Source organism: Xenia sp. Carnegie-2017, unplaced genomic scaffold (assembly GCF_021976095.1).
Source record: "Xenia sp. Carnegie-2017 unplaced genomic scaffold, XeniaSp_v1 HiC_scaffold_23, whole genome shotgun sequence".
NCBI lineage: Eukaryota > Metazoa > Cnidaria > Anthozoa > Malacalcyonacea > Xeniidae > Xenia > Xenia sp. Carnegie-2017.
Genome location: NW_025813486.1, coordinates 8,511,224 through 8,523,255, shown reverse-complemented (window position 1 = coordinate 8,523,255; position 12,032 = coordinate 8,511,224). Strand labels below are relative to the sequence as shown.

The window sequence follows — 12,032 nt, the reverse complement described above, 5'->3', positions numbered from 1 at the left end:
TTCTTGACTAATTTTTGTTTTACCACGTTTGAGGCTTTCTGGGTTAAAATAATGCAAACCAACTAGTTATAAACTAAGTAGTTAATTCACTTACAGCAATGGACATTTTTATATTTTTGGTGTGAAGTCGTTTTGAATTGTTCTTTTAATAGACTTAAGTTTTGCCATCTTACGGATGAATTCTGATTACCAGAAACAGCTTGAAATATACCTAAATGATACAACCAAACATCGGACATGATCTTAACAAATCTTTATAGTTTCTACAATAAGAATTCTATATCAGCTTTCCTTCATTCAATTTATCAGAATATTATGTATTGTTATCTTATCAAGGCGTGAGATTTACTTTTCCTAACATTTAAGCCAACGAACGCCTATTTTATCTTATTCAACTTAAACAAGCAAATGAAACAGAAGTTCCACACTCTGATATTGTTAATTTTTATGTATAAGACCAACTCTTAACTATGGAGCTAAGGTTTTTTTTAACAAACTCCCAAAATACCAAAGAAACGATAATAAAATTCAAACATGTTAATGAAAACAATAAAAATCATAAGGCCGTATCTTTGCTTTTACATAACAATAAACTTTTAATGTTTTAAATTAAGTTGCACAAAATAATTTGCCACGTATCAACTCAAAGGACGCAACCATTTGACGCATAACTTTTCAGAACGTTAAGTGATTTGAAAGATCGAATATTCAAAAAGTTTTGAGCCATAAACTACTAAAAGTTTTGTGAGATTAAAAGATAAATAATTATCGTGTGTGCTAACGATCTGTAAATGATATCTTAAATAAAAATTGCTCGTCATCTTTAATTGATAAACTTTTAATAAATATTGGTCACCCCCAAGTACTAAAAAATATACGTCATAGATACCCGTAGAACTTTGCAATGCTGTAATTGTACACCAATCAAACCAAGTTACAAACACAAACATATTAACTGCTTACAAAAAAATCACTGTCATTTATATAAAGTAAGGCGTGTCTATCATGATGTGCTTAATTGTAATTTACTTTAAGTTTATAAAAAGTGGTTTTTGCCTTTTAGCAACGTTATTATTTTGGAAATGTAGCTTTTTTTAAATTTTTATCAATGAACCATTTATACTAAAGATTTCGACAAGCACAATTTAAACATTCATGACATATAATTGTGCAATGATATTGTGTTATTCAACCGGCAAGAGCACCACTAGTATAAAAATAAAAGTGAAACATCGAGCTGTAGTTTTTAACCAATCGCTCCCAAAGTACCTTAAAAATGATATAATGTAATATAATTTACACTTCTCATTTCTATTGATGAATTCGATCCAAATTAAATTCAAGCTTATAAAGCAAAACAATGAAAATCATAACGCCGTATCTTTGCTTTACATAACAATAAACTTTTAATGTTTTAAATTCAGTTGCACAAAATAATTTGCCACGTATCAACTCAACGGACGAAGTCATTTGACGCCTAACTTATCTAAACGTTAAGAGATCTGAAAGATCGAATGTTCAAAGCTTCAACTGTCGACCAGTAAAAGGTTTGTAAGACAAAAGATAGAGAATTATCGTGTGTGTAAACGTTGTATAAATGAGATCTTAAATTAAAGTTGTTCGTCAAATATAATTAATACACTTTTATTAAATATTAGTCTCAACCTAATACTATGAAATACACACCATAGATACCCGTAACAACTTGTGATCCAGTAGTTGTATACGAGTTAATACAAATACAAACAATTTGTTTACCAAAAAATCACTGTCATCTACCGGAAAGCCTGTTTATCATGATGTGCTTGCTTGTTAAGGAATTCAAATTGCTTGCTAGCATGGAATTATATTTTTCTTTTGGTCCGGACGGTATGTTTATAAAATATTTGTTTTTTCATTATATTTGTGATAGTATGAAATGACATTTATGAATCAGGAAGAAAATTTAGTTTGAAATTGCAAATGCACTCGTGCATGTAATCATTGAATACTTTAGATATTTATATCGTTTTGGAAATAGAAATATTGATCAGGAAGTGTGCTATCTTTGTGATAAGCTAGTTTGTAAGTCGACATTTTAAATGCGGCTAAAGACTTTGCTAACCTTTTTAACGTTACAATTGTCTTTTGTCAAGCTTTGGTTGCGAAGGTTTATGTATGCAAATTCATCGCATTATAGTTACAATAAATTTAAATTTAAAGCTGATATGAATATTGCAAATTATTTATTCTTTTTAACACTTCCACTTTATGGTCATATCTTAAACTAAACGAGAAAAAGTTGCGAAATCTGACATTGTAAATTTTCATACCTTGAGTATGTAGCTGAGGCTTATCACCACGTACTTACTTCCAAAATATCTTAAAAACGGTATAATTTATTAAAATTTATACTTATTTCTATTGATCAATTCGTTCCAAATTATATCCAAACTTTTGAACAAAAACAATAAAAATCATAAAACTATATCTTGGCTTTACATAACAATCTATTCTTAAGATGTTTTAAATTCCGTGGCACAAAATAATTTTCCACATATCGACTCGAATATAAGATGCTTAAGTTGTCAGAACTTTAAATCTTTCTAAAAGTTCAAATGTTCAAGGCTACACGCCGTTTACAAGTAAAAGGTTTGTAAAAAAGAAAACAAAGAAGTTTTATGCTTGATTACGACGTATAAATGTGACACTTGGAAGCTTGTGGGAAATTTGAAAATTCCGAGAAATTTTAATTAGTCCATCACTTAAGGTTGATTGTTCATCCAAAACATCACAATTACTTTTATGTGCAGATTTGCATACGTTATTCTCACGATAGGAAACTTATTGCTGTTACCACAGCTTGTTTGTTTGATTACATTGTTAAGATATTCATTATTGGCTTGCGTTCTGGTGAAATTTGTTATATGTTGGATTGCGTGGATGAACTTGACCGAAAGTGTCCAAAAGCTGAGTGCCTGAACTTGTTCTTTGGTACTTTGTGTTAAGTTGCTTCAGTTACAAACGTTCATCTCCGCATTTTTTTCTGGAAGTTACCTGTTGTGTACGATTTAGAAACCTTATGTTTACTTGTAATCAAAGTGTTTGTCTATTATGATAATATTGATGAACTCAACATACCTTTTTGTTGAAAACAAGTGTTGAAGCATATTTATTCTTAATGCACTTCAGAAAGTCCAACAATCTTCCGTTAGGCGTTCTATCACAACAGTGATATTCAAAAACTGCACTTCTTTTGGTAACATTTCGTAAATTTGTGCAATTAAAAGCACAATCAGAGAATGAAAATCCTAATTATACTATTAAACATAACATTTTTATACAATGTTGGTTCAATTTCGATTGTGATTGGCTGAGAGTCGGCAGATAATGTCTTTCCACTTACAAAACAATGAAATTTTTTTATAGTTGACGTAACTGTAAGCACAAAAAGTATTTTGGCAAGATTTGCAAGCGTTTTCCAAAGAATTTTTGCTCGAATTTTTTAGAATAAAGGGTGAGTAAACATGTAAATTGTTAAAGTTTCAGTTTAAATAGATCGATTTGGTGAATAATTTATAATCCGATTGGTAAAATATTCTTTAAAACTTTCCAACGAAAAAGCGTTGATTTTAAGGTATCTCGAATTCAAAATAAGCGAATATGATGTAATTTCTTGGCTACGTTGCTTTAACTTGATAAAAACAACTAAAGTTCACACTTACCTAAGCAAATGTAGTAAGAACGCGTTCCAATGAAGACGACAATCAACCACAATAAACGACTTTAAAAACCACGGGGATGAAAAGGTCTGAGGTCCGTGTATGTTCTATCCCCTAACATGTACCCAAGACGTCAGCATTAATATTTGATAACAAGTCATTTTCTGGTGTGATTAGAAAAAATACCCTTATATTCCTAAAGAATACCCTTCTAAATTGTATATAAAATTTACATGTGACTGCTCCATTTGCATTTACAAGATATCATTTAATTTAGTGTGCTTAAGCAATCTCTATAACAGCTGTTGTGTATTATTTATGCCACCCATGCTGAAGTTTGACCAGTACACTAATAAATAAATTTGGAAAACCAGACTCTTTACAACAATAATAAGACTCCCACTGTGTAAATGTGAATATGTGTTATACTATTATGTGTAAATTAATTTATGAATGTTTGTCTACCGATAGGTCATATATTTGGCGATGAAATTGCAGGCTAGATCATAATTTGATCATGTGATGATAAACACGAGGTTCGCATTCTACTGAAAGCAGTTAAGCAATAAGTCTGTAGTATTTAGTTTCTTCATTATTACCATTCTGACTGACTTGTGTACTCTCCTTAAAACTAAAGGTGTATTCCTGTATGTAGTTTAGGCAACCATACTTTAGTTCTGAATCTTTGATATATCACTTTACTGGCAGCGACTTTGTTTGTGCAATACCCTTTTTTGATTTTGTCCGTATGTTTAATGTTCAAATGAATTTAATATGTAAAAAGCTGATGTTAAAGGTATATAGATGTTTGTAGATGTAAATTATGTTGTATGATTATAATAGTATTATTATATTTAGCCAATCGATCAGCATGTCATTTCGTTTCCACTGAATACTGCCAACCTCAACTGTGTTAGTAACTGATCTCAATTTTTCATATGCAATTCCTCAAATGTACGATGGTTTGTTTGTATTCTTTCTGTAACCTAAAACCATAATAATATCGCCTATCTTGAACTGCCAAGTCTTTTTCTCTTTGGGTATCAATCTTTACATCACCGATTCTGCCAGAGAAGGTCTTCACACGTTCAATCTTGTTCTCGCTCTTCTTCCGAGACATAGCTCACTTGGTGTAAACTTTGTCTAACTTTGCGATGTTTTACGGTATTGTAATTAAAAGCAAAGCCAGTTTCCAAGATTCACACTCCATAGTTTCATTTTATACTTAAAAGTACAAACAGCAGGTTCCATCTTAGCTTAAAGTATCTACAATTTATAATGAATTAAGTGCAAAAAGGGAGTATTAAAAAGGGTATGGAAAAGGTATCGAGAAGGATATATTAAAAAAGGGTATTTGAAGGGGCACTAAAAGGCGGTTTTAAAGGCTGAAAATTGGTTGTCCAACAGGAAAAAGGACATTTTTTTTCTTTAAATACATTTCTTTGGAAAAAGGAATGTAAACAATTTATAATGGCCGTGAATTGTATTGAACTAAAATAGGTCAATATTTAGGCATTGATTTCAAAAATTGACGTTATATGGGCAAGTTTTGGGGCCTTCAGCCTCTTTTTCAAGAAAATCGTGATTTTAGCATTATAGCTATTTCTAATAAACTTACACTTTAACGTTGTAAGAGGTTTAAATTTATCAAGAAAATAACAATTTAGTAAAGAAGGCGTTTAAGAAAAATGAAAAAGTTTTACTTTTCCCGATTCGCCTAAATTTTTAATGATTTTTGTAAACGTCATTTCCCAGCGAACGTCTGCAAAGAAAATTTCGGAAATGAGTTTTACTGTTGTTCAACTAAATTACTAGTTCTATTTGTCAACTATAAGCTAATAGCTAATTGTGCACGTATTTTTAAAGATTTATGTAGTTTTTGGACCATAAATGAATTTAACAAACTGCGCTAGCTTGTCAGACATCTTCTTCAAAGTTATTTTATGCGCCATAATCATGCATAGGTTTTTGACCCACTTATCTCTTCTACATTGACTAGAAGCTTATGTATAAATCATTGGGATGTAAAACATGAAGCACAAAACACATTTTTAAATCTCAAAAATGTTTGATATTAATAATATAATGTATGCGTTATTATTTAAACTATGGTTGTGAAACTACTTCATTTTGTGTCCATTTACTTGACAGGCCACACACATTTAAGCACTGCATGCCTATTTTTCTGTATCGACACCATGGTTAAAAATCATTGCTGATTACATTATGATGAGTATTTAGATGTTGATTATATTATGTAAAATAATTTATGCATTTATAGTAAAATCAAATGACGCCATCTTTGACACTTAACAATGACGTTGTATTTCCGAACTGGACTTACACCAATGGCACCTACTATATCTTTCGCTATAAAATAAAAATAATTTAGACAATAGAAATATTTTCTCAAAACTTTAACTTTAATACGTTCAAATCATACGTAAAAAGTCTTATACACAGCTCACAATAAGGAGAACGTTCGATTAACTTTTAGTCAGCTTGCCTCTAATCGTATAAGATATGTTTGTATAAATGAGTAAAATTATACTTTTTAATATTTGTTGCTCTCCTTTTTGTGCAAAATGCACATTTACTATCGAAAGTCATTGTACATTGGAGAAATCGGAGCAACTCTTATGCATTTAATTGTTTTAGCTTAACTCATCCCTAAATGTACTGACTTTATGTCTTTCAAAGAATTGTAGTTGAAACTGGGGATAAACAGTGACGAGAAAGACTTTAGAGACGGTGAAAATCCTGATTTCGAAAGTCAATAAGAGTGGTGCATGCTCATTTTTATATATCAAATCATTGAATGTGATTCACGTGAAACAGATTTTTACTATCAAGCATAAATCGTAAAAATTTTCACAAGGTCTTTGACACTTCGCAAGCGATGTTTTATTAGTTATTGTTGCTTTATTTACCATTTTTCGATTTGATAGATCTTGCAATGGGAGCGTTGTATTCATATTTTTTTGGGGGAACAAGTGAAGCCAGCAACGAGCGTCGCATATCTAATATTGACGGCAAGTAAAACTCATGCTTTGTTACTCATAAATCATAAATATTTGAATGTAAACCTCGGGTAAACTATTCAACATGAGCGAAATGATGAGTGTTTAAGTGATATGACAAAACACAATGTACAGATGCATAGGTTAAGGTAAAGTAGAGTATGTTAGTAGAGGGCAGACGGAAGTATCAGTGAGTGATGTATACAGTGGAAAACAAAGGAGATCCACTAAAAGAGGACAAGTGGAACCTTTATGCTTTGATTTTTTGTTGCCTATTTTCTCTAGATGATATATGGCAAAGCAACAAAAAGAGAAACATGTAATCATTTACTGTTGAAATTTTACGCATGTGGGCGAGGAAATCATACATTGTGCATTTTTATGAAAAATAGACATGGCAATATGACGAATGGCTTTTAAACATTCGGACTATAAAAAAATGCATGATTTGAGAAATAAAGTGTTTGTTGCTTGTTATAGAAGCAACGTTTCCAAAATAGAAAAAATTTCGTTTCATATTATATACATTTTACATATAGTTTCAAATTTGAAAATGACGTGGAGCAATGAGCATACAACAAAACAGAGGACAGACAATAATGTCAATAATGAAATATCGAATTTTAAACTTTTTTTGTACTAACTGTATGCAATGGCATAGGTATGAAACTTTTACAATAGTTTCTGAGTAGCAGCAAGTTTAAAAAACATTTAAGAAAACGATGATTTTTTATAAGCAAACATGTTTCTACATGAAAAAAATGCCATCTTCAGTACGAAATGATTAGTGTTACGAAATATGATGCAGTATAGGAAGGTACGTAGAATAAATTGTTTACATTGACTGGGAATGTGATATAATTTTAAATGGTTTTAAATGGTTTTAAATTTTAAATGGTTTTATCTTGAAAGGCGGTAGCTTCCATTGCATCTAGCAATTTGTTTTAATCCTCTAGTTTATTCTTCGAGCAACTTTATTCTTAATTCAGAAGACTGACACTTAACAATTACTTGGTCTCAACTCTGCTCCGAAAATTGATCTACAAAACTACAATTTTCACTTAGTTAAATGAAGATATGATCTTCGCACTTTGCTAGACAATTTAAGCAATTGTCTCATAATCCTAAAACAATTCAACGGGATTCGAGCCCATGACCACTGCGATGCCGGTACAGTGCTCTAACCAACTGATCTATGAAGTCACACAGTGGAGAGCAGGTCAATTTGTTGGGCTGATATTTTCCCGTGAAAGGAATGTCATATCAAAGAATGTTAGATGCAGTGCGGTGTTTGAAATTAATTTGAAATTAATTTGAATTTGAGTCACCTGAATTATTTTAGAAAATTGCTTAAATTGTCCAGCAAAGTACGAAAATCATATCTTCATTTAATTTCAAACACCGCACTGCATATAACATTCTTTCATGTGTCATCTTAGCTTACTGACAAATTGATCGATATGTAGTACTTATTACATACAGACAATTCTAAAAATCCTATCTGTTATTTTATGATTACAGATAAACTGCACTGCAATCGACTAATTACAATCGAGAAATATCTGAAACTGTATTTTTACAATCTATATTACATAGTCCACCACTTTCGCCACTTATATTTTCGTATGTCACGTGGTACAAACTGTAAACATTGCATACATTGTCACAGTTCTATCATATATTCTTATATAGTGTTGACTGTTTTTGCTTAAAAAATTTCGAGTATTCTTTTGGCAATTTTATGATACGAATATCTTTTTTCATTTTGTAATAAATGGCAGTGGTTCTCTTAGCTATATAGTTGCTAGCTTCTATAGTCCATCATAATCGACTTTAGAAAATGTGAATACTGAATAGTGTTGACGGAAAAGATCGTTGAAACGTTATGTGCTTTGTGTATTTCTAACAACGATTCTCGCCCTACAAAGTTGATGAAAAATAATGAAACTGGTAACATAGTATATTTTTTAAAGATTCCTGCGCAATAAAAGTGAAATTTTGCACCATGTTCAAGTTTATGTATGATTGAATTTTTAAATTAGCTACGCCGTCATATAGCCAATCCAATTCTTTTTATGTGACCTCTAGATCATTAACTAGAAGCAACTTTTATCATTTACCTATTGACTGTTATTTCTAAGCGAGTTAAAAAGATAGTTGTGTGACGAAACTGCTCTAAGAACACAGCAATAGTCAAAACTTTCCAAAGTCAAAACGGTCATTGCCGTATGAAAATATATGATAAAGCTGTGAACAGTATAGGGAAAAAACTGTACGTCCATATCGTGTGCAACTTGCTGCTGTATATTTAATTAATTATTGGCTGCTGTTAGCCATTTTATCATACCTATTAGTGAAAAAAAGCAATTGACTGGCTGCCACTATGGTAATCACATGCGTAATAAGATATGCGTTGCACGAAAAATCAATGGAGTGGCTCTACTGTATATCTACCACACTGTGGCTGTGACTATGTACACAATGTTCATAGTTTCTATATACCACGTGATATGCAAAATATTACTCGTGTTTTCTAAGCAGCAAGATTGTCTTAAATGCTGTTGACATTGCTCCAAAGAAATAAGGAGTGAATATTATTCACAGAATGCATGTATGTATGTAAATGAAAAACACACAACAAGAGCGAGTTTCAAAAATAAAAGGTAGACATAGCATAGAGTAAGGCCCTGTTTACATGAGACCGGAACGAAGTCAAACCGCGGTACCAGCTCGTGTCGATTATAGTATTATTTATAGTAGATGTTTACATGGGACCGTTACGAAAATGACTCTGAGTGGTCTGAAGTCGTACCGCCTGCTGAACCGATCCAACTGAGCTCAGAACGGTATGAATTGAAACCGGCATCAATTTATACTCAAATTAATGTTTGACCGGTCTGAAATGGCCTAAACGCATGCGCACAAAAGCAAATTACAAAAGCAAAATGGCTAGCAAGCGTAAAATTAGCCTGCAAAGGAGGCATTAACGCGAATGAGGATTTTCGTGATTTCGTGACGGTCCCATGGAAGCATGCAACAAATTCTGAATTTTATCCCGGTTTGACTTCGTTCCTATCTCATTTAAACAGGGCCTACGAAGTCAACTATCAGTTATGTACACAGTAAGAACCGTTGAGAAAAACTAAAGAATAGGAGGTGTATGAAAACACTGAAGGAAGACAAGGGGAACATCTACTTGCTTATCATTATGAATGACGAAGTCTTAGCTTTAGTTAGGAAAGTGCTCAGTTTTAGCAATTTTCTTATAAACACTATCTATTCATACGGTTTGGGTTAGTGTAAATTAACCATAGGGCAAACGTTTCCATGCAACGGTGGGTAATTGCACCTTTTCTTTTCTCATTCTGACGCCAAATTTTTGTTCTCATGTGGTGTAACAAAATAGGTGTTACATGTTTTTGTTATTCCACTTTAGATGAGCATAGATACACCAAACTTACACCTGAGGAAATCGAAAAAATTAGTCAGAAAGTTGCAACTGAATGGAATGGACTGGGTTGTCTTCTAGAAATACCCTCATTCGAATTAAAAAAAATTTCTTCAAACCACTTAAAATATCCAGATCCCTTCGTAAAGTCTAAAAAGATTTTGGAGATCTTCAATGAGCAAACGAACTTCGATCGACATCTATTGAATAAATGCCTTAAAAAACTATATCTTGATTTGGATAAAATTTTGTCTCCACCAAAACAGGTAACCATTAGGTATTTATTTACATACATTTTTTAAGGATACACCCTGTAAATAATTCTAATATGTTGTCAGGGGCGAGTGCCATGAGTGCTAGCGAAGAACTTCATCTAAATTGCAGTTGAATTGTTCTTGCAGGAGTTAATAACAATACTGATTGACTTAACGTTTACACATAAAACACGATGCAATAGACACTTAACATATTTAACATGTTATTTTAAAAGCTTTGAGACGATTAACCCCCTCCCTCCTACACACACACACACACCCCTTCATTCATTATTCAGAAATCATATTTTCAAAGCGTCCAATCTAATTTGAAAACTAAGGGAAGATATGGTCTAAAAAGATTGTTGCCAGCTCGCAAATTTGGTCCTGCTATGTTAATTTTTCAGTGTTCACTTACTGTAAAAACAGTTGATTTCTAAATAAATTAATATAATGTTAATATTCTAAAATTTACATAGCGGGACCAAAACATGCGGGCTAGCTACGCTACTGATAAACAAGTATAAAGTTTTATAACAACTAATCCCATTTTGGTAATACCTTTCAATAATTCAATTTTATTTGGTTGTCCTCATTGCATCCAGAAAAACTTAGCTTTAGTTGTTTTAGTCAGTAATTTTTATACTGCACCTGTCCACACGTATACGCAAAAACGGAGGAAAATAAGCACCGTGCATGCGTATTTACTTGTAACAATAGATTCATCAAGCTTTTGCAGCATCCAAATTTTGGCGCTATTTAGAAACATCTGTTTACCTTTGGCATCGTGGGGCTCTCTGTTTGTTTGATTTCGTGAGTTTGAATAAAATTAAATTTCCAAGTCAAATAAAGCCTCCACAAAGGAAAGGTAAGTCAATGTTATAATTGGACCGATGATGAGTCGACTTCTCCTTAAATTTACGGAGGTACAAGGTTAAACAAACCCTGAAAACATCGACTGGAGATCTTGTCAGAGCCAAGTACTCTGATATACTTGATTTATTTAAATCATATCCATCACCAGAAAACGCCAAGTATATCGGAAAGGATTTTCCACAACAAAGAGATATTACCAGAGTAATAATAACCACCAAACTCAAAGGCAATACAGTCAAATTCAGAGAAGCCATCGATATTGGAAGAAAAATGGACATGGAGGGTAGTTCTTTGTATTTCAAAGTTTGTGAAGCGCTGTGGGAAGATCCCCACATCCACAATAAATGCTGGTTTGAGTCTGCAAGCATCATTGACTCAATGTTCATCTTCACTTATTTGAGTTGTATATCATCAACAATATTTGAGAGCGATATCTCACAAGAAAGAGACAAAATGGAGACCTCTAAAGAACTGCAGGAGTCTGAACTAAAGAAAAGAAAATTTGCTTTATGCAAAGCTGAGGGGCTTCAAACAAGAAAAATTAAAAAGAAAAATCTGATCAGAAAATAAACTGATAATATTGGCACGAGAAGAGGTGCAATAATGTGACGGCTACTTGCTTCACAAAGTCGACTGCTTTCCTCATTATAGTGTTTTTCCCTTCTTAATTCTTCCGCCAAAGAGTTTAGCGATTCTCTGCTCATCCTAAAGTTCTCCCTCGATTCCTCTGGTA

At 32.4% G+C, this 12,032-nt stretch overlaps 1 protein-coding gene across 1 annotated transcript in view; it reads left to right on the top strand.

The window, feature by feature from the left end:
- The first annotated feature begins 1,437 nt into the window (after nt 1-1,437).
- Nucleotides 1,438-12,032, top strand: part of LOC124449820 — a 67,316-nt gene continuing 56,721 nt past the window's right edge. The window contains exon 1 of the mRNA XM_047000729.1: nt 1,438-1,547. The gene's annotated coding sequence lies outside the window, so the exon portion shown is untranslated. The remainder of the gene's footprint in view (nt 1,548-12,032) is intronic.